This window comes from Lontra canadensis, unplaced genomic scaffold (assembly GCF_010015895.1).
Source record: "Lontra canadensis isolate GAN:19392208 unplaced genomic scaffold, GSC_riverotter_1.0 scaffold84, whole genome shotgun sequence".
Taxonomy (NCBI): Eukaryota; Metazoa; Chordata; class Mammalia; order Carnivora; family Mustelidae; genus Lontra; species Lontra canadensis.
In genome coordinates this window covers 7,288,492-7,309,908 of record NW_022631078.1, presented here as the reverse complement: position 1 = coordinate 7,309,908, position 21,417 = coordinate 7,288,492, and the positions used below count along the sequence as shown (strand labels likewise).

At 43.8% G+C, this 21,417-nt stretch overlaps 1 long non-coding RNA gene and 1 other non-coding gene across 2 annotated transcripts; both read right to left on the bottom strand.

The window, feature by feature from the left end:
• Window positions 1-5,456: 5,456 nt before the first annotated feature.
• LOC116882479 lies at window positions 5,457-20,327 on the bottom strand. Its single transcript, XR_004385650.1, has 3 exons — window positions 20,281-20,327; window positions 17,485-17,525; window positions 5,457-5,494 (listed from the first exon to the last, which is right to left on the bottom strand). It is a non-coding gene; the product is annotated as an uncharacterized LOC116882479 (long non-coding RNA).
• On the bottom strand, window positions 8,277-8,383 carry LOC116882537. Its single transcript, XR_004385660.1, has one exon. It is a non-coding gene; the product is annotated as a small nucleolar RNA U13 (small nucleolar RNA).
• Window positions 20,328-21,417: the final 1,090 nt, after the last annotated feature.

Below are 21,417 nucleotides of genomic sequence, written 5' to 3'. Positions count from 1 at the left end.
GTAACCTTTCTGCCTTGTTGGCAGGAATGTAACCTGGTGCAGCCACTCTGGGAAACATTATGGAGGTTCCTCAAATAATTAAAAATAGAACTAAAATATAATCCAGCAATTCTACTTTCGAGTGTTTATCTGAAGGAAATGAAAACACTAACTTGAAAGGGTATCTGTCCTCCATGTTCACTGCATTATTTAAAATATTTTGTGGGGCACCTGGGTGGCTCAGTGGGTTAGAGCCTCTGCCTTCAGCTCAAGTCATGATCTCAGGGTCCTGGGATCGAGCCCTCAAACCCCTCATCAGGCTCCCTGCTAAACGGGGAGCCTGTTCCCCGCCCCCACCTGCCTCTCTGCCTACTTGTGATCTCTGTCAAATAAGTAAATAAAATCTTAAAAAATATTTTGTATTGTCCTTTACAGTATTATTATACACAGTATGTGTATATTCACAGTATTTTGTATTATAATACAACAGCATTATTTTCAATAACCAAGATATGGAGACAACCTTAATGTCCATTCATCAACGGATGAACAGAAAGAAAATGCACACATACATATATAGGTATGGAATTCTACTCAGCCATAACAAAGGAAATCCTTCCATCTATAACAACACGGATGCACGTTAAGGGCATTATGCTAAACAAAATAAGTCGGACAGAAAACAGTAAATATCTTGTGATCTCACTTATATGTGGAACCAAAAAAAAACAAAAACAAAACAAAAAACCTGAACTCATAGATACTGAGAACAAAGTGGTGGTTAACAGAGCTAGGGGGTGGGGGACAAAAAATGGGTGGAGGGGGCCTGAAGGTATAAACTTCCAGTTATAAGATAAACAAGTCCTGGGGATGTAGTGTATGGCACGGTGGCTAGGGTTAATAGTACGGTATGGCAGGGGTGCCTGGCTGGCTCAGTTGGAAGAGTATGACTCTTGGTCTTGGGGTCATGAGTTCAAGGCCCACGCTGAGTATAGAAATTACTTACATAAATAAAAACTTAAAAAAATACAATATTGCATATTTGCTAAAACTATAGATCTTAAAAATTCTCATCACAAGAAAAAATTCATAACTATATGTGGTAATGATTGTTAACTAGACTTATGGTGATTATTTTACCAAATATACCTTATATCAAATCATTATGTTATGTACCTGTAACTAAGACTGCATACTATTGTATGTCAATTATATCTTGATTAAAAAAAAAACAAAACAAAAAACTAGTATCCAGGGGCTCCTGGTTAGCTCAGTCGTTTAGCGTCTGCCTTTGGCTCAGGTCATGATCCCAGAGTTCAGGGATCGAGCCCCACATTGGGCTCCTTGCTCTGCGGGAGGCCCGCTTCTCCCTCTCCCACTCCCCCTGCTTGTATTCCCTCTCTCACTGTCTCTGTCAAATAAATAAATAAAACCTTTTTAAAAATAAAAAAAAATAAAAACCTAGTATCCAAAACAAAGAACTTGTATCTCAAAAGTTAACAAAACAAAGCAAACAACCCAATCAACCCAATTTTTCAAAAACAAGTAAAAGATCTGAGCACTTTGCCAACAAAAGACCTACAAATGGCACATAAACATAGGAAAAGAGACTCCAAATCCTTAGACACCAGGGAAATGAAAAACTACAACCACAGTGAGATATCCCAACACACCTATTAGAATGGGGCGAACCTGGCTATAGAGTCGTGGTGAGAACATGGAATGAGGGTATGTATGCGGAATGCAAATGCACAACCATTGTGAAGAATAGCTGGGCAGTTTTTCATAAAGTTAAACAAACCTGGGGCGCCTGGGTGGCTCAGTGGGTTAAAGCCTCTGCCTTCGGCTCAGGTCATGATCCCAGTGTCCTGGGATCGAGTACCGCATCAGGCTCCTTGCTCGGCGGGGAGGCTGCTTCCTCCTCTCTCTCTCTCTGCCTGCCTCTCTGCCCACTTGTGATCTCTGCTGTCAAATTAAAAAAAAAAAAAAAGTTATAAAATAAAAAAATAAATTCTAGTTGGTTAACATATAGTGTTAAGACTGGTTTAAGGAGGGGCGCCTGGGTGGCTCAGTGGGTTAAAGCCTCTACATTCAGCTCAGGTCATGATCCCAGGGTCCTGGAATCGAGCCCCGCATCGCATCGAGCTCTCTGCTCAGCAGGGAGCCTGCTTCCCCCTCTCTCTGCCTGCCTCTCTGCCTACTTGGGATCTCTCTCTGTCAAATAAATAAATAAATCTTAAAAAAAAAGAAAAAAAGGTTAAACATACCCTTACTCATCTTGTAACTAAGCAATCTTACTTCTAGGTATTTACCCCAAAGACAGCACAACTTATGTTCACACAAAAACCTGTACAAAAATGTATGTAGCAGCCTTGTTCATAATTATCAAAAACTGGAAATTGGAATTAGTGTTCTTTTTCCTCTCCCAAAGATTTTTTAAAAATTGTGATAGAATATGGATAACATAAAATTAAACATATAACTGTTTTTATGTGTATAGTTCAATAGTGTTAATACATTCATGTTGTCTTAGGACTACTGACCAGGACTTATTTCATCTTGCAAATCTGAAACTCTGTACCCACTAAACGAGAACTCATCCCCACCCCCACCAGCCCCTGGCAAGCACCTTTCTATTTTCTGTCGCTACGTATTTGACTAGGTACCACATACAAACAGAATAATGCTTTTTTCTGAGCGGCTTATTTCACTTAGTATAAGGTTAATGCATATTGTAGCATGTATCCGATTTTTTTTTTCCTAATTTTTATTTAAATTCTAGTTGGTTGGGGCGCCTGGGTGGCTCAATGTGTTAAAGCCTCTGTCTTCAACTCAGGTCATGATCTCAGGGTTCTGGGATCGAGCCCCACATCGCGCTCTCTGCTCAGCAGGGAGCCTGCTTCCCCCCCACCCCACTCTGCTTGTCTCTCTGTCTACTTGTGATCTCTGTCAAATAAATAAATAAATAACATCTTTTAAAAGAATAAAATAAATTCTAGTTGATTAACATATAGTGTAAGACTGGTTTTAGGAGAATTTAGTGGTTCATCACTTATCTATAACACAAAATTTCTTTCCTTTTTAAGGCTGAATAACATTCCTCTGTGTATATGCAGACACACACATTCATATATATATATGTGTTTTATGTAATATATGTATAATAGACATATAAAATGTGTGTATATACACATTTTGGAATATTGTATAGACACATATTATGTATATATATGAATATACATATGTATGTGTATATTATTTATTAAATCTGTCAATGGACATTTGGATGTTTGTACTTTGGGCTACTACAAACAATGCTGCTGTAAATATGGGTGTACAAATATCTCTTCAAGGGACACCTGGGTGGCTCAGTCAGTTAAGCGTCTGCCTTTGGCTCAAGTCATGATCCCAGCGTTCTGGGATCGAGTCCCACATTGGGCTTCCTGCTCAGGAGAGAGCCTGCTTCTCCCTCTCCCTTTCCCAATCCTCCACTCATGCCTTCTCTCGCTCTCTCTCTCTCACTCAAATAAATAAATAAAATCCTTAAAAATAAATATAAACAAATACATAATTATCTCTTCAAGACCCTGCTTTCAATTCTTCTGGATATATACTCAGAAGTAAAATGGCTGGCTTTTTTCCATTTTTAGTTTTTTGAGGAACCACCATACTATTTCCCATAGCAGCTGTATAATTTTTCATTCCCAACAGCAATGCAGATGGGCTCTGATTTCTCCACATCCTTGCCAACACTTGTTATTTCCTGGGGTGGTTCTGATTTGCATTTCCCTGAGTGAGGACGGGCTGCGCTGAGCATCTCTTCGTGTGTTTCTCGGCCATCTGTGTATCTTCTTCAGTGAAGTTCTATTCAAATACTTTGCCCATTTTTTAATTGGGTTATTTGGAGTTTTGTTTTATTTAAGTTGTTGGAGTTCTTTATATATTCTGGTTGTTAACCCTTATCAGATATATGACTTGAAGATATTTTCTCCCATTCCACAGGTTGCCTTTTTTTTTTTTTTTTTTTTTAATAAACTTTAATCCCCAGGGCGCCTGGGTGGCTCAGTGTGTTAAAAGCCTCTGCCTTCGGCTCGGGTCATGATTCCAGGGTCCTGGGTTCGAGCCCTGCATGGAGCTCTCTGCTCAGCAGGGAGCCTGCCTCCCTTCCTCTCTCACTGCCTGCCTCTCTGCCTGCTTGTGATCTCTGTCGCTCAAATAAATAAATAAAATCTTTAAAAAAAAAAAAACAACTCTATCCCCAACATGGGTTTCAAACTCATGACCCCAGGTCAAGAGTACAATGCTCTACTGACTGAGCCACCCAGGCTCCCATGTAGTCTGTCTTTTCATTGTTGATCCTGTCCCTTGATAAACAGAAATTCTTAGTTTTGATGTAGTCCAGTTGATAAATTTTAACTTTTGTTTTCCTGTGCTTTTAGTGTCCTAGCCAAGAAGTCACTGCCAAAAGCAACGTCATGAAGATTTCTTTTAAGACTATCTTAGCTTTTTAAAAAAAAAACAAAAAAACAAAAAACAAAACCTATTTATTTATTTATTTATTTGAGAGCAAGACCGCGCATGGGTGGGGAGGGGCATAGTGAGAGGGAGAGACAGTCCTAAGTAGACTCTGTCTGCGCTGAGTGGGGAGCCCAACTTGGGCTTGATCTCATGACCCTGAGATCATGACCTGAGCCAAAACCAAGAGTAGATGCTCAACTGACTGAGCCACCCAGGTGGCCCTAAGCGCTTTGAAGTTTTAGTTCTTAGGTCTTTATAGTTCTATCTCTTGGGTCTCCTAAATCTTTAATCCATTTTGTGTTAAATTTTGTATAAGGTAATTCTTTCACATGTGGATAATCCAGTTTTCCCAGGACACTTGTTGAAAAGACTCCTTTCCCCATTAAATGATCTTGTTACCCTTGTTGAAAATTATTTGACCAGGGACACCTGGGTGGCTCAACTCCTTAAGCGTCTGTCTTTGGTTCAGGTCATGATCCCAGGGTCCTGGGATTGAGTCCCACATGGGGCTCCTTGCTCAGCAAGGAGCCTGCTTCTCACTCTGCTTGTGCTCTCTCTCTGACAAATAAATAAAATATTTTTTTTAAAAGAAAAGAAAGAAAATCATTTGACCATATATGCAAGGGGTATTTTTCTAAGAGCTCTATTCTATTGGGAGTTCATGTTTAATGAGGACAGAGTTTCAGTTTGGGAAGATGAAAAATTTCTGGAGATGGATGGTGGTAATGGTCATACAAAAAATGTGAACGTACTTAATGTCACTGTACACTTTAAGATGGTAAATCATGAAAAAATAAAAATAAAAAATAAGAAAATAAAACATAAATAAAATGGTCAATCTTATGGGTATTTTACCACAATTATATAAAAATTCTTAATAAAATAAACATTTTCAGATAAGCAAAGTCTAGAATAATTTGTAGCCAGCAGCAGACACTTACTCCAAGAAATGCTAAAAGAAGTTCTTCAGCCTGGAGGGAGAGATGAAAATTCAAACCTATAGGAAGAAAAAAAGTACACTGAAAATGGCAAGTATGTGGGTAAATATAACATATGATTGTTCTTTTTTTAAACTGTTTTAAAAAGTAAGCTGGCAGATGATATGATACTTTATGTGGAAAACCCAGAAGACTCCATCCCAAAACTGCTAGAACTCATACAGGAATTCAGTAAAGTGTCAAGATATAAAATCAATGCACAGAAATCAGTTGCATTTCTTTTTTTTTTTTTTAAGATTTTATTTATTTGACAGAGAGAGAGATCACAAGTAGGCAAAGAAGCAGGTGGTGGGTGGGAGGGAAGCAAGCACCCTGCTGAGCAAGGGACCCTGAGCAAAGGATCCCAGGACCCTGAGATCATGACCTGAGCCAAAGGCAGAGGCTTAACCCACTGAGCCACCCAGGTGCACCAATCAGTTGCATTTCTATACACCAACAAGAAGACAGAAGAAAGAAAAGTTAAGGAGTCAATCCCATTTATAATTGCACCAAAAACCATAAGACACCTAGGAATAAATCTAGCCAAAGAGGCAAAGAATCTATACTCAGAAAACTATAGAATACTCATGAAAGAAATTAAGGAAGACACAAAGAAATGGAAAAACATTCCATGCTCATGGATTAGAAGAACCAATTGTGAAAATGTCTGTGCTACCTAGAGCAATCTAAACATTTAAAGCAAACCCTATCAAAATACCATCAACTTCTTTCAAAGAAATGGAACAAATAACCCTAAAATTTGTATGGAACCAGAAAAAAAAACGAATACCCAGAGGAATGTTGAAAAAGAAAAGCAAAGCTGGTGGCATCACAATGCCAGACTTCAAGCTCTGTTACAAAGCTGTGATCACCAAGACAGCATGGTACTGACACAAAAACACATAGATCAATGGAACAGAATAGAGAACCCAGAAACGGACCCTCAACTCTTTTTTTTTTTTTTTAAGATTTTATTTATTTATTTGACAGCCGGAGATCACAAGTAGGCAGAGAGGCAGGCAGAGAGAGGAAGAGAAGCAGGCTTCCCGCTGAGCAGAGAACCCAACATGGGGCTTGATCCCAGGACCCCGTGATCACAACCCGAGCCAAAGGCAGAGGCTTTAACACACTGAGCCACCCAGGCGTCCCTGGACCCTCAATTCTATGGTCAACTAATGTTTGACAAAGCAGGAAAGAATGTCCAAAAGAAAAAAGACAGTCTCTTCAACAAATGGTGTTGGGAAAATCGGACAGCCACATCCAGCCACATGAAACTGGACCATTTCCTTACACCACACACAAAAATACACTCGAAATGGATGAAAGAACTAAATGTGAGAAAGGAATCCATCCAAATCCTTGAGGAGAACACAGGCAGCAACCTCTTTGACCTTAGCCACAGCAACTTCCTCCTAGAAACATCGCCAAAGGCAAAGGAAGCAAGGGCAAAAATGAACTATTGAAAAAAGATGCATCTAAAATAAAAAATGTGATTTTTCTGTCTAAGTAGTTAACAAAATTTATAATATAACCCATTTGTTTTCATCAATAGTATGCTAATAGTGGTCGAAATAACTTATTGATCCATAATAATTTTTAAATACAACTTCATGGACCCTGCAAATAAAAAACTATAACTTCAACATTAAAAAGATGAGCTATTGAGATTTCATCAAAATAAAAAGCTTTTGCACAAAAAAGGGAGACAGTCAACAAAACCAAAAAGACAACTGACAGAATGGGAGAATATATTTGCAAATGACTTATCAGATAAAGGGCTAGTATCCAAAATCTATAAAGAACATATCAAACTCAACACCCAAGGAACAAATAATCCAATCAAGAAATAGGCAGAAGACATGAACAGACATTTTGGCAAAGTCAACCAAATGGCCAACAGACAAATGAAAAAGTGCTTAACATCACTAGGCATCAGGGAAGTACAAATCGAAACCACAGTGAGATACCACCTCACACCAGTCAAAATGGCTGAAATTAACAAGTCAGGAAACAAAAGGTGTTAATGAGGATGCAAAGAAAGGGGAACCCTCCTACAGTGTTGATGGGAATGTAAGCTGGTGCAACCATTCTGGAAAGCAGTATGGAGGTTCCTCAAAAAGTTGAAAATAGAGCTACCCTACGACCCAGCAATTGCACTACTGGGTATTTACCCCAAAGATACAAATGTAGTGATCCGAAGGGGCACCTGTACCCCAATGTCTATAGCAACAATGTCCACAATAGCCAAACTATGGAAAGAGCCTAGATGTCCATCAACAGATGAACAGATAAAGAATATGTGGTGTGTGTGTGTGTGTGTGTGTGTGTGTGTGTGTGTGTGTGTGTATACACACACACACACATACATACAATGGAATACTATGCAGCCATCAAAAAACTAAAATCTTGCCATTTGCAACGATGTGGATGGAACTAGAGGGTATTATGCTAAGTTAAATAAGTCAATTAGAGAAAGACAATTGTATGATCTCACTGATTTATTATTAATATTATTTTAAGTAAGCTCTACATCCAACATGGGGCTCGAACTCACAAACCTGAGATCAAGAGCTGCAGGCTCTACCAAATGAGACAGCCAGGTGCCCCAGGAACATTTTATATTTCCCTTATATGGTTCCCTGTGTCTTTCAATAGGTCCCTGGTAATGACTCATTAAAATAGTTTTGAGTACTTAGCATTATATAATTCCCACAATCCTATTTTTGCTTCACTAAATGGACTCTGCTACTAATGGGGATTCATAAACTTGTTTATTGACTTCTAGACAGATTTTTTCCCCCACATCAGACAGGTCATGTGCCAGTGTTGTGATAAGCTTTGAGGGTAGTACAGCTCACACAAGAATAGCATGAACTCCCAGTAGTCACATCTATTAGGCACAAAAGTATCTACAATCTTTTTAATAGACTTCTGATTTTTAGAGTGGTTTTAGGTTCAAAGATACATTGAGTGGAAAGTACAGAGATTTCCTCTACATCCCTTGCCCCCACACATCCATTGCCTCCCCCCATCAACATCCCCACCAGAGAAGGACACTTGTTACATTGTGAACCTATACTGATCCATCATTATCATCAAAGTCCACAGCTGACATGAGGGTTCACCCTGGGTGTTGCCCATTCTAGGGGTTTAGACAAATGTAAGATATATATCCACCAGGATGGCATCACATAGAATATCTTCTACCCCAAAAATCTTCTGTGTCCTCTTCATCTCTCCCTCCCCCAACTCATGGCAACCACTCATCTTTTTTATTATCTCCATGGTTTTGCCTGTTCCAGATGTCAAACAAGCGGAATCATATAGCATGTAGTCTTTTCAGATTGGCTTCTTTCACGTAGTTATATGCATTTAAGGTTCCTCCGTGTCTTCTCATGGCTTGATAGCTCATTTCTTTTTATTTTTTTTTAAGATTTTATTTATTTATTTGACAGAGAGAGATCACAAGTAGACAGAGAGGCAGGCAGAGAGAGAGAGAGAGAGAGGGAAGCAGGCCCCCTGCTGAGCAGAGAGCCCGATGCGGGACTCGATCCCAGGACCCTGAGATCATGACCTGAGCCGAAGGCAGAGGCTTAACCCACTGAGCCACCCAGGCGCCCCCTGATAGCTCATTTCTTTTTAGCGGTGAAAAATTCCCCATTATCTGGACGGACCAGTTTATTTATCCATTCACCTCCTGAAGAACTCGGTTGCTTCCAAGTTTTGGCAACTGCTATGGACACCCGTATGCGGGTTTTCTTGTGGACATAAGTCTTCAGCTCCTTGGAGTAAACATCAAGAAGCTGGATGGTATGGTTAGATTATGGTTAGTTTTGTGAGAAATCACCAATCGGTCTTCCAAAGCAGCTGTGCCATTTTGCATTCCCACCAGCAATGAATGAGAGTTCCTGATGCTCCATATCCTTGAGAGCATTTGATGTTGTCAGTGTTCTAGATTTTGGGGGTTCCAATATGTGTAAAGAGGCATCTCATTGTTGTTTTAGTTTTCATTTCACTGGGGTTACTTGGTGTAGGGCATTTTTTCATGTGCTTACTTGCCTTCTGTTCTGTGTCTGTTAAAATCTTTGCCCCATTTTTTAATCAGGTTGTTCTCTTCTCATTACACTTTTCTTTAAAGATTTTATTTATTACAGCGAGAAAAGGAACACAAGCAGAGAGAGTTGGAAAGGGATAAGCAGGCTCCCCACCAAGCAGGCGGGGAGCCCGATACGGGGCTCGATCCAGGACCCCGGGACCATGACCCGAGCCAAAGGGAGATACTTAACGACTGAGGCACCCAGGTGCCCCTTATCATTGCATTTTGAGAGTTCTTTGTATATTGTGGATAATAATCCTTTACCAGATATGTCTTTTGCAAATATTTTCACCCAGTCTGGCTTTTCATTCTCTTGACAATGTCCTTTGCAGGGCAAAACTTTTTAATTCTAATGAAGTCTAGTTTATTGGTTATTTCTTACATGGATCATGCCTTTGTTGTACCTAAAAAGTTTGGGGCGCCTGGGTGGTTCAGTGGGTTAAGCCTCTGCCTTCAGCTCAAGTCATGATCCCAGGGTCCTGGGATCGAGCCCTGAGTCGGGCTCTCTGCTCAGCAGGGAGGCTGCTCCCCTTCCTCTCTCTCTGCCTGCCTCTCTGCCTACTTGTGATCTCTGTCAAATAAATAAATAAAATCTTAAAAAAAAAAAAAGTCATCACCATCTCCTCATGGAGATGATCATTCATTCAGATTTTCCCCTATGTTACCTCCTAGGGGTTTCACAGTTTTGCATTTTACTTGTAGATCTATGATCCATTTTAAGTTAAATTTTGTCAAGGGTGATCGGTCTCTGTCTGGATTCATTTTTTTGCATACGGATGTCCAGTTGTTCCAGCACCGTTTGTTAAAAAGACTCCTGGCTCCACCGTATTGCCTCTTCTACTTGATCAAGGAGTTGGCTGTTTTTATGCAGCTCTATTTCTGGGCTCCCTATTCTGCTCCACTGACCCGTTTCTCTATTCTTCACCAATACCACTGGCTTGATTACCATAGCCTTATAGGAAGTCTTGGAAGTTGGGTAATGTCAGTCCTCTTGAGATAGAGAAACTGAAAGACTGCAGAGAAATCAGCTTTTTCCTCCTTTTCCTGCTTCTATTCTTTTTTTTTAATTACTTTCTCCTAATTCTTTTTAAGATTTTATTTATTAATTTATTTGACAGACAGAGATCATATGTAGGCTGAGAGGCAGGCAGTGAGAGAGGAGGAAGCAGGCTCCCTGCCGAGCAGAGAGCCCAATGCGGGGCTCGATTCCAGGACCCTGAGATCATAACCTGAGCCGAAGGCAGAGGCTTTAACCCACTGAGCCACCCAGGCACCCATCCTGCTGCTATTCTTGCTAGGACCTACACCCCTACTTTTACACAAACCTCAGAATGCAAATAGTGCATGTCCTCCTTATAAGGGACAAGGAGTTGACAATTTCTCTAGAATAGATGACATCTAAGGAAGGACCGGGTGAGAAGGACCAGACAAGCCATCACATGCACATTCCAGATAGCTGGTGCAAGGCATCGACACCAAGATTCCCCAGCTCCAAGGAATAGCACCCGGGACTCATCTAACCAGTTCCTGGTTGTCTAAGGGGACACATACACCAGACTATAATCCTCAGTAAAAATCCCTTTGCAGAGCAAAAATTTGAGCAAAGATGAGACTCTTTCTCCTTTCTTTTCTGAGTTTCCCAGACATTCTGTCTGTACCTGCACTGTCTCTATGCTTTCAATAAACTCTCCTCTTACCCGTGCTGCTGTCCGCATTTGATGTCTCCTCAATGCATCCTGAGACTGTCCTGGCTGGTCCTACAGGACCCCCTCCAGATTCTCAGACCTGGCCTGCCTACATCACTCTGACTTCACTCTTCAATACTGAATTGACTATTCTTTTTGCCTCTACATTACAAACTGTAGAACCTGTCAACATCCACAGAAGAGCTTATGGGATTTTGACTGGGATGGAACTGAATCTATAGACCAAGTTGGAAAGAATGGACATCTTGGCAATATTGAGTTTTCCTATCCAAAAACATGAACTATCTCTCCATTTACTTAATTCCTCTTTAAGATCTTTCATCAGAGTTTCATGGTTTTCCTCATATAGATCTTACATGATAAATTTTTTAAATGTGACTGATGTGGGGGGCCTGGGGGTGCTCAGTGAAGCATCCGACTCTTGATTTCTGCTCAGGTCATGATCTCAGGGTCGTGGGATGGAGCCCCACATCCCTGCTCAGCCCAGAGTCTGCTTGTCCCTCTCCCTCTGCCCCTCCCCATGCTCTCTCTCTCTCAAATAAATAAATAAATAATCTTTTTAAATATGCAACTGATGTATTTAACATGGAGTCTCTCCATGTAATTTCCATCTGTCATTGAGGTCAGGGTCGTGTGTGTCTTTAAGCAGCAGATGGCCCTGACATTTGCAGGTATGGATATGAGAAATGTTCAAGAAGAGAAAGAAAATCTGATGGTTCCATTAGAATCTCAATTCTAGGTGTAGCTCAGCCGCTAACTTGCTGTGTGACCTCTGGCAAAACATTTCCCTTCCTAGGCCTTCATGAAGGGGTTAGCTTAGACCAGTGGATCCCAAAACTGACCCAAGGCTCAAGTCCCAAATATTTTTTCAATAGGTCCAGGGTGGGACCTGGAGAAATCTGTTTAATTAAAATCTTCCCTGGTGGGGTGCCTGGGTGGCTTAGTCATTAAGCGTCGTCATTAAGCGTCTGCCTTCAGCTCAGGTCATGATCCTAGGGTCCTGGGATCGAGTCCCATGTCGGGCTCCCTGCTTGGCGGGGGGCCTGCTTCTCCCTCTCCCACTTCCCCTGCTTGTGTTCCCTCTCTCACTGTGTCTCTCTGTCAAATAAGTAAATAAAATCTTAGAAAAAAAAAATCTTCCCTGGTGTTTCTGAAATCTGGGATCCACTGACCCATTTGGAGTAAAGGAGGTTCCCGAATTTTCACAATCTTGGGGCATCTAGTGTTTCCATAATCGTTTCATGACCTCCTAAGCCTATAGAAATACCTACTAGTTCTGTTCATTAAGTACAAACAAACAAACAAATTCAGTAAGTATTTATGTCCTAAGAACTTAATGGCGGACACCACACACCTTCTCAAACCTTGGAAGCAGGACCCATTTCCTGTTTCACATTCATCTAGGCACAATACTTTTCCAAAAAAAACATTGTTCAATGGGACGCCTGGGTGGCTCAGTTGGTTAAGCCTCTGCCTTCGGCTCAGGTCATGATCCCAGGGTCCTGGGATCGAGTCCCGCATCGGACTCCTTGCTCGGCGGGGAGCCCACTTCTCTCACTGCCTCTGCCAGACACTCTGCCTACTTGTGTGTGCTCTCTCTCTGACAAATAAATAAATTTAAAAAAAAAAAAACATTGTTCAAGATTTTATTTATTTATTTGACAGCGAGACAGAGTGAAAGCAGGCATCAAAATGGCCTCAAGCCAGAAGATTTATGCAGTATCAGACAGATGTCATTTGTGGAACCGGCTGAATTGCGTCCTGCCCCCTTTCAATTCCTATGTTCAGATTCTAACCCCAGTATGTCAGACTCTGACTGTATTTAGGGACAGGGCCTGTAAAGATGTAGTCAAGGTAAAACCAGGTCCCGCAGGTGGGCCCTCACCCAGTTTGACTGGTGTCCTTGTAAGAAGAGATGAGGACACAAATGTGTGCACACATTTGGGGAAATGACCACATGAGGGGCACCTGGGTGGCTCAGTGGGTTAAAGCCTCTGTCTTCGGCTCAGGTCATGATCCCAGGGTCCTGGGATGGAGCCCCACATCTGGCTCTCTGCTCGGCGGGGAGCCTGCTTCCTCCTCTCTCTCTCTCTGCCTGCCTCTCTGCCTACTTGTGATCTCTGTCTGTCCAATAAATAAATAAAATCTTAAAAAAAAAAAAAAGAAAAGAAAAAGAAATGACCACATGAGGACACCACAAGAAGGCGGCATCTGCAAGCCCACGAGTGAGGCCTCAGAGAAAGGAAAAGCGGCCGTCACTTGAATCTTAGGCTTCTGACCCCCCGGAACTGCGAGAAAATAACTCTCGGCTGTTTAAGCTGCACCATCTGTGGGATTCTGTTCTAGCCACCTAGCACACGCACACACTAGGGCCAGCTAGCACATTTTCCGGCGACATCATAAATAAACATTTCTGCCCTAATAACACACCTCATTCTTTGCTTCCGCAGATACCAGTGTGCAGTCAGGAGAGAAGGCCTGAGGCCTTTGATTTAGGGGACCAGCTTGGAGGCGGTCGTGGTGTCACGGAGAGAGCCAGTCAGTAGCTGGAGAAGGATGGGAGTGGTGGGAATGCAGAAAAGCGGACATATGGGGTTATATTTAGTGGTGAGAAGTACTTCTGCTTCAGGATTTGCAGATGGAATTGTGAGTGGCAGAGAACAGAACCTAGCTTTTTGTTAATAATATAGTTGTATTTTGGATGCCTGGGTGGCTCAGTGGGTTAAAGCCTCTGCCTTCGGCTCAGGTCATGATCTCAGGGTCCTGGGATCGAGCCCCGAATCGGGCTCTCCGCTCAGTGGAGAGCCTGCTTCCTCCTCTCTCTCTCTCTGCCTGCCTCTCTGCCTACTTGTGATCTCTATCTGTCAAATAAATAAATAAAATCTTTAAAAATAATAATAATAATAATATAGTTGTATTTATATCATGACTAGAGTCTTTCATTCCATGAGTTTTATCAAGAGACTCAAAATGCCATGCCATGTCCAAAGTGCCGGGAAGCAGAGGGGGGCAAGATAAGGGACCTGCTTAAAATTAAGAGGGTGGCGGTTGGGGGACCTGGGTGTTTCAGGTGATTGAGTGTCTGCTTTTGGCTCAGGTCATGATCCTAGGTCCTAGGATCGAGCCCTGAATCCCTCTCCTTCTGCCTCTCCCCCTGCTTGTGTTTTCTCTGTCTCTTTCAAATGAATGAATAAAATCTTAAAAAAAAAAAAAAGGTGGATGTTGTTTTTCTCAAAATTAGAACAAATAATGCTAAAACGTGTATGGAACCACAAAAGACCCTGAGTAGCCCAGCAATCTGGAGGAAGAAGAGCAAACAGGAGGTATCACAGTCCCAGGTTTCAAGATAAGATCCGAAGCTGTTGTACTTGTAGTAGCATGGAATTGGCACAAAAACACACACGCAGCTCAAGAGAAAAATTAGAGAGCACACGGGGGCCTGGCTAGTTCAGTTAGTGGAGCATGTGACTCGTGGTCTCAAGGTTGTGAGTTCGAGCCCCATGTTGGGTGTAGAGATTACTTAGAAATAAAATCTTAGGGGGGCGCCTGGGTGGCTCAGTGGGTTAAAGCCTCTGCCTTCGGCTCAGGTCATGATCCCAGGGTCCTGGGATCGAGCCCCGCATCGGGCTCTCTGCTCAGTGGGGAGCCTGCTTCCTCCTCTCTCTCTCTGCCTGCCTCTCTGCCTACTTGTGGTCTGTCAAATAAATTAAAAAAAAATAATAAAAATAAATAAAAAAAATAAAATAAAAAAAATAAAATAAAATCTTAGGGATACCTGGGTGGCTCAGGTGGTTAAGCATCTGCCTTTGGCTCAGGTCATGATCTCAGGATCCTGGGATTGAGCCCCGAATCAGGCTCTCTGCTCTTCGGGAAGCCTGCTTCCCCCTCTCTCTCTGCCTGCCTCTCTGTGATCTCTCTCTCTGTCAAATAAATAAATAAAATCTTTAAAAAAATAAAGTTGTGTTTTCTACTGATTGAGCCAGCCAGGTACCCTTGACTAATATATACATATTATAAAAATTTAAATAAGATTAACTAAATTAAAGATTAAAATATATATTCCAATATATATATTTTTGAAAGATTTTATTTATTTGAAAGAGAGAGAGTGTACAGACAAGTGCGGGGGAGGGGCAGAGAGAGAGAGGGAGAGAGAATCTTGAGCAGACTCTACACTGAGCATAGAGCCAGATGTCAGGCTGGATCCCAGGACCGGGGATCATGACCTGAGCCTAAATCAAGAGCCAGACGCTTGGGGCACCTGGTGGCTCAGTGGGTTAAGCGTCTGCCTTCGGCTCAGGTCATGGTCTCAGGGTCCTGGGATCAAGCCCCACATCGGGCTCTCTGCTCAGTGGGGAGCCTGCTTCCCCTTCTCTCTCTGCCTGCTGCTCTGCCTACTTGTGATCTATCAAAAAAGAGATGCTTAACTGACTGAGCCACCCAGGTGCCCACCCTAATACAGATTTTAAAGAGATCAGTCAGGCTACTATGTGTAAAATAGGTTTTAGGTTGGCAAGTGAGGCCACTGGGAAAATAGACATCTACTAGGACCGCGGGCAGAAACTGACGCTGACTCATCTGGGGTGGCAGGCCAAGGAGGTAAGAGGGCAGATTTGGGATATGTTTCAGATACAGATCAACTAGGCTGGTACTTTATATGGCAAGTTCTGCTGTACAAAGATCCAGATAGTCCGCCTAGACCTAGTCACAGGTGTTTAAGTTTGCAACGCAGACTTAGATTTGCAGCCCTAAGGCTTTAGATCAGATGGATGTGGATTTGAACTCTGGCTCTACCACTTAGTCACTGTGTGACTTCGTACAAGCCATCTTCATAGCCTCCTACCCTGTAAAATGGGGATAAAAATATTTAGTTCAAAGGGTACATAAGATAATGTGTACAAGCCCCTCGCAGAGAATCTGGCCACACAGGAAGAGCTCGGTGGATGACAGCGGTTAGCATTTTTATCAGTTACTGGACACTTCCACAGTCATTCCAATTAACTAACTGCAACAGTTCTTTTCCTGGCCTCCCTGCTTCCATTCCACCTGCTCCAATCCCTCCTCAACTGGGCCGCAGACTTCCACCTACAGCACATACCTATCATGTCACTGCCCTTTCAAACACTGTCGTGGCTCCCACTGCCCACAGATTAACACACAAATGTCTTAGAATAACATCCTAGGCCCTTCAAACTCGGAACCCTCCCTGCCCACCTATCCAGCCCCTTCCCACAGCCTGGCTTATAGCCATGTCAGAATTTCTGCCTGATGCTTTTTTGTAAGTAACACCTACTTGATCCAAGGATCAGATCAATGGTGAGTCCCATATTAATCCCTATGTGTTAATCTATCACAGGAAACCAATGGCATTTTCAGACTTAATTGTCATCAGTAGAAGAAAACGCTCCTCCAGTTCCATTTGCCATGTAAGTCCCACATTTTTGCTTCACACCACTCTTTTGGAGACTTCAGGATAGGACCACGGGAACAGCTGCTGTTGCCAGCCCCCCAGCACCCGTCATATTTAGAAAGAGGGCCGATAAACATTTCCATGGATTTACAAATGCTTATCTCCTGTCCTACCAGAGGGAGTGGGCTATTTTTTTTAGAAGACTTGCTAATTGATTTTAAGGTGATCAGCTGAAACGAGCAAAAGGCATGGTCAGTTGTCATGAGGATGCAATAAAATACTCGAAAGCACCTGGGGTAAGTAGACGTTCATTAAGTATCTGTTGACCCTGAACCTGGGTCAATGACATGAAAGGTGTGGTTTAGTGAAAAGTTGTTTTGGCACCAGGAGGACTGGTTTACTTAGCCTTCTTAAGCTTAAGCCTCAGTTCTTAAAAAGATAAGAATGCCTCCTGCCTTTTAAGTTTGTTGTGAGGATAAAGGTGGTTACAGGATAAATGAAAACACTTATGCCAGAAAACACCTGCCACACATCACAGACCTTAGGAAACACACAGCCCATCTTCCCTTTCACAGGCCCAGAGGGAGTAAAAAAAAATAAAAATAGCATCTCTCAGGAGACTTGTCAGCGCTTGTGGTGACAGACCTGTGTAGACCCCTCTTCACGCATTAAAATGGGCGTGTGATAATTAACTCCCAATTAACTGTATACATCCAGAAATGGTATCACCAAATTAACTGCCATCATTTCATAAACAATTTAGGCTCCTTTAACTGATACTTAAAAATCCCTACTTACATTTCTCATGTTCATTCCAAACAATTTGCTAGGAGGTGGACCTGTCAATAGGAAGGACAAAATTATTACTATTTGTTACCAATGCCCTCAAAATAATCATTACTCAGAAAACCCAAAACAGTTAAAATTTTCTGTATTCAATCAACTCCCCATCCGACTCCCTCTCAGTTTGGGCTTTGCTTCGAGGACTCCCCATAGCCCAGCCCAAACTGGAAAGAAACATTAATAGTTATAGCTCCACTGTGGCCATTTGGGTTTCTGGGATAGAGATGCTGGAAGTTGGGGAGGGCTAGGAGATCCAGCAAAAGTATCATTCTGGACTAGTAGATGATGAGATCACAGGATGTTTGAGTTTCTGAGCTTTATGCCCATCCAAGGCAGTTATCCTGAAAAACCTCTGATTTATTCAATAGTGATGCAGGGGTCACTGCTCCCTGACCTAACAAACCTCTCGAGGACACAATTCCTTCGTCCGTCCAAGGAGGCTAATAAAAAAAGCTTACTTGGTGAATTCATTGTGAGGCATTATCTATGACAACGTAACTGAAAGTGCTTTCCGCGTTGCAAAGCACTACTTACAGATTGGTTATTAGTTTTCCTAAGTCGGGCCATGTTTACGGAGGAGGAAAGTGTGGCCTATTTTTAAAAAAAATCAAATGTCTTCCCCAGGGCGATGACGGCAGAGCTCGCTCAGTTACTGCCACTCACCAAACCCTTCCCGGTTTTCAAAGCCCGGTTCGAGTACACGTTTTCCTCAGCCTGGCGCACTGGGCCAAGAGCCAAAAGTCCCAGGTTCGCATCCCGGCTCTGCCTCTTCCACCGTCCTAGGGCACCTGCTTTGTGTCCCGTGTGCCTCGGCGGCCACCTCGAGAAAAAAGGGTGGTGACCGCGCCCGGCCAGCCTGGGTGCTTAATAATGGCAGTTACGCTTTGTCCGCTCATCACTCCCTTTCCCGCTCCCCCGTGCACCGGGGTTGCAATCAAAGCCGGGGCACTTTAAGGGTTCGCTCAGGGGAGGGCACTGTGCTCATTGCTCGGGCCCGGGCGCAGCCCCGCACCTCCGAGTACTTAAGACAAAGGGGGGAGGGGTCTCGCCGCCCCCCGCCCCCAGGGGCGCAACCCCGGGGCGGTGTCCCAGCTCCGCCAGCCCCCAGCTCGATAGTTCCCGGAAGCCGGCTGGCCGCTCGGTCCCCGCGGCTCGGTCCTACGCGGCCGGCACGGACCGTCCCCCACCACCACCCCAAAACCGGGGCCCTGCCGTCGAGGCGAGCCCGCGCCGCGCTCCTCCCAGCTCCGGCTGGGCTCGCTCCGGCGGGGGCTGCAGCCTCCCAGCCTCGGGGAGGGCGGGTCGGCCGCGCGCCGGGAGGCGGACCGCGGGGCGAGGCGGGCGGGACCGCCGGCGGTTGGCGCTCGGAACCGGCGCGCGCCCCCGGCCACGTGGCCACGGGCCCCGCCCCGCCCTGCCCCGCGACCACCGCCTCTCCCCAGCGCCTGGACCTGCACTGCTGCCCGCGGAGCGCCAGGGGCCGGAGCTACCCTTTGCCGTCCGATTTTGCAGACGAGGCGAACTGAGGCCTGCCCAGAGTCACCGGTCGCGGGCCGGCATCAAAGCGGTTAACACCGTGCGGGCCTCAGGCCGGGGCTCGGAAAGCGTTGGGCTCTTTACCTTTAGATCACATTGGCATAGAAGCTCTATGAGGGCAGGAACTGTGACGTCCTTTCTGCCCCCTCCCCCAAAGGTCTTGTAAAATAATTGGGGGAAGGCCAGGCAGAAGTGGATGATTTGGTATAGAAAAGAGCACCCAGCCTGCAAACTGGTGATGCAGGGGAGTTAATCCATCTAAGTTATAGGCTAGGTAGGAGAGGAGACCAACTGCAGTGGAATCCAGGGGAGGGATGATGGACTTAAGGGGCAGTAGGGCTAGAAAAGAGAAATATTTGAGGTGGGTTTAGGAGAATTAATGGGATTTGCAGACGGATAGAAAGGATGGATGGAGAGGGAGGAATCAAGAAGTTCCCTGAGTGGTTTAGTAGTGCTATGTACTGAAATGGGGGAAACTAGAAGAGAAATAGGTATGGGATAAGGGAATAAAGTGTTCTATTGTGTGGTTTATGATGCAATGTGCAGTTGTCATCTATAAAGATGGGTCTAGGAGTCTGGAGCTCAGATGACACACACATGGGCTGGAGATGTGAATTGGGGTCATATAAATGCTATTTACCATACTAGAAATAAACGAACTCACTTATGGTGAGAAGTAAAGCGAGAAAAGGCAGGCCCAGGGTAGAGTCCTGGAGAATGCAAATACTTGAGGGTCAGGCCCTGCAATGGGGAGATAACTGGCCAGAGAGGAGGAGGAAGACCAAAGGGATCCCAAGAAAGGACAGCATTTCGGGAAGGCTGGAATGATCAGTTGTGCCAAATGCTGCAGAGAGAAGAGAGGTGTGGCTGTGCATGGGAGAAGTTATACGTGAACTTGACAACAGTTTGGGGGGAGGGTGGGGACAGATGGAGAAGCAGAAGGGGAGGTAGTATGTGCAGACAAGACTTTCAAAATATTGGGGGTGGAATGCAGGGGACAGAGGAGGTGGGTTTGAGGGATTTATTTGTATAGTTGAGGACACAAGAACATATTTGTGTTGCTGTTGGGAATGATCCAACAGAGTAAGAGAAATCAACTGACCCCAGAGAGAGAGAGAGAGAGAGATGGTGACTCACGGAAGGGAGGCCCTGGAAAGAGAGGGGTATATGAGGTCCGTGGTTAAAGGCACAAATCCGACCAACTGAAAAGAGTACCTGTGCTACAGCGTGAGACCCAGGGCCAAGAGCTCTGTGGCAGAAGGAATGACCACATGGTTCCAGGGGCCACTGTTGCTTAGCAACCTGTGTTCAGTAAGATGTTTCAACTGAATTCCTAATTAATGGTCATTTCAACTTACTAACGGTTCCTGTTACTGGGGTGCACACTCTGCTTCTTTCCCTCTCCCAAAGTCTTCAAACTCTTTTGTTGAAATGCTCTAAAACTGATGGAAAGCTTAAATTTCTACTTTCTTGTACTGTTGATACATGTATGCTTCAAGATGTGAAAACTGGGGACTCTCACGCAATCTTGGAGGGTGCCAAAGAATGCGGGATACAGATCTCCAGTTCAGAGCTCTCCAATGAAGTCCAACTGCCTTCCTGCCCTCTTCCCCACAGGCATCTCCGACTAAGTAGAATCCTTAATACCTTCTATTCAACCACAGAACCTCATTCATTCATGCCACAGTTTTTAACTATTAGAGAACAAGCTTCCAGCATCTATCCATTTGACATGCCCTCCCAGAGTCATTCTGGATTCCTCACTCTCCGCACTCTGTACAGTTAATTACTGCCTCCAACACATTTCTCAAAAATTCTACTTTTCTGTGTGCCCTCTGAATCTGCCCTGGTCCAAGCCACCATCATCCTTCATTGGGATCGTTACAAGAGGCTTCTAACTGCTGCTTCTCTCAATCCATCTCCAATCCATTCTCCACCCTGCAACCAGAGAATGGTCTTTTAAAGCATAATCAAATCAATTTACTACCCCGCTTAAAACCTTCAAAGGTTTCCCATCACATTCTTCTGCCAACGAGCTGTTTGCCACCCTCCCTAACTTCTGTGTCTCTGGAAGGCCTTTTCCCCAATGACCTTCCTATCCTAACTGGCTACTTCTCATCGGGCAAGTCATAACCCCTTCTAGGCACTCCCTTCTCTATCCTCCATCACAGCACCCTGCCATGTACCTTCTCAGCTCAATCAGACATTACGTTTTCACTGTCTTCCTGCAGGAGGCAGTGAACTCCATGGGGATGGACAGAGATATTCACCTGTGTCTTCCCAGAGTCCAGCACTGTGCCAGGCACGCAGTAAATAAATATTTGTTGAACAGCATGATTTGCTATGAGCATA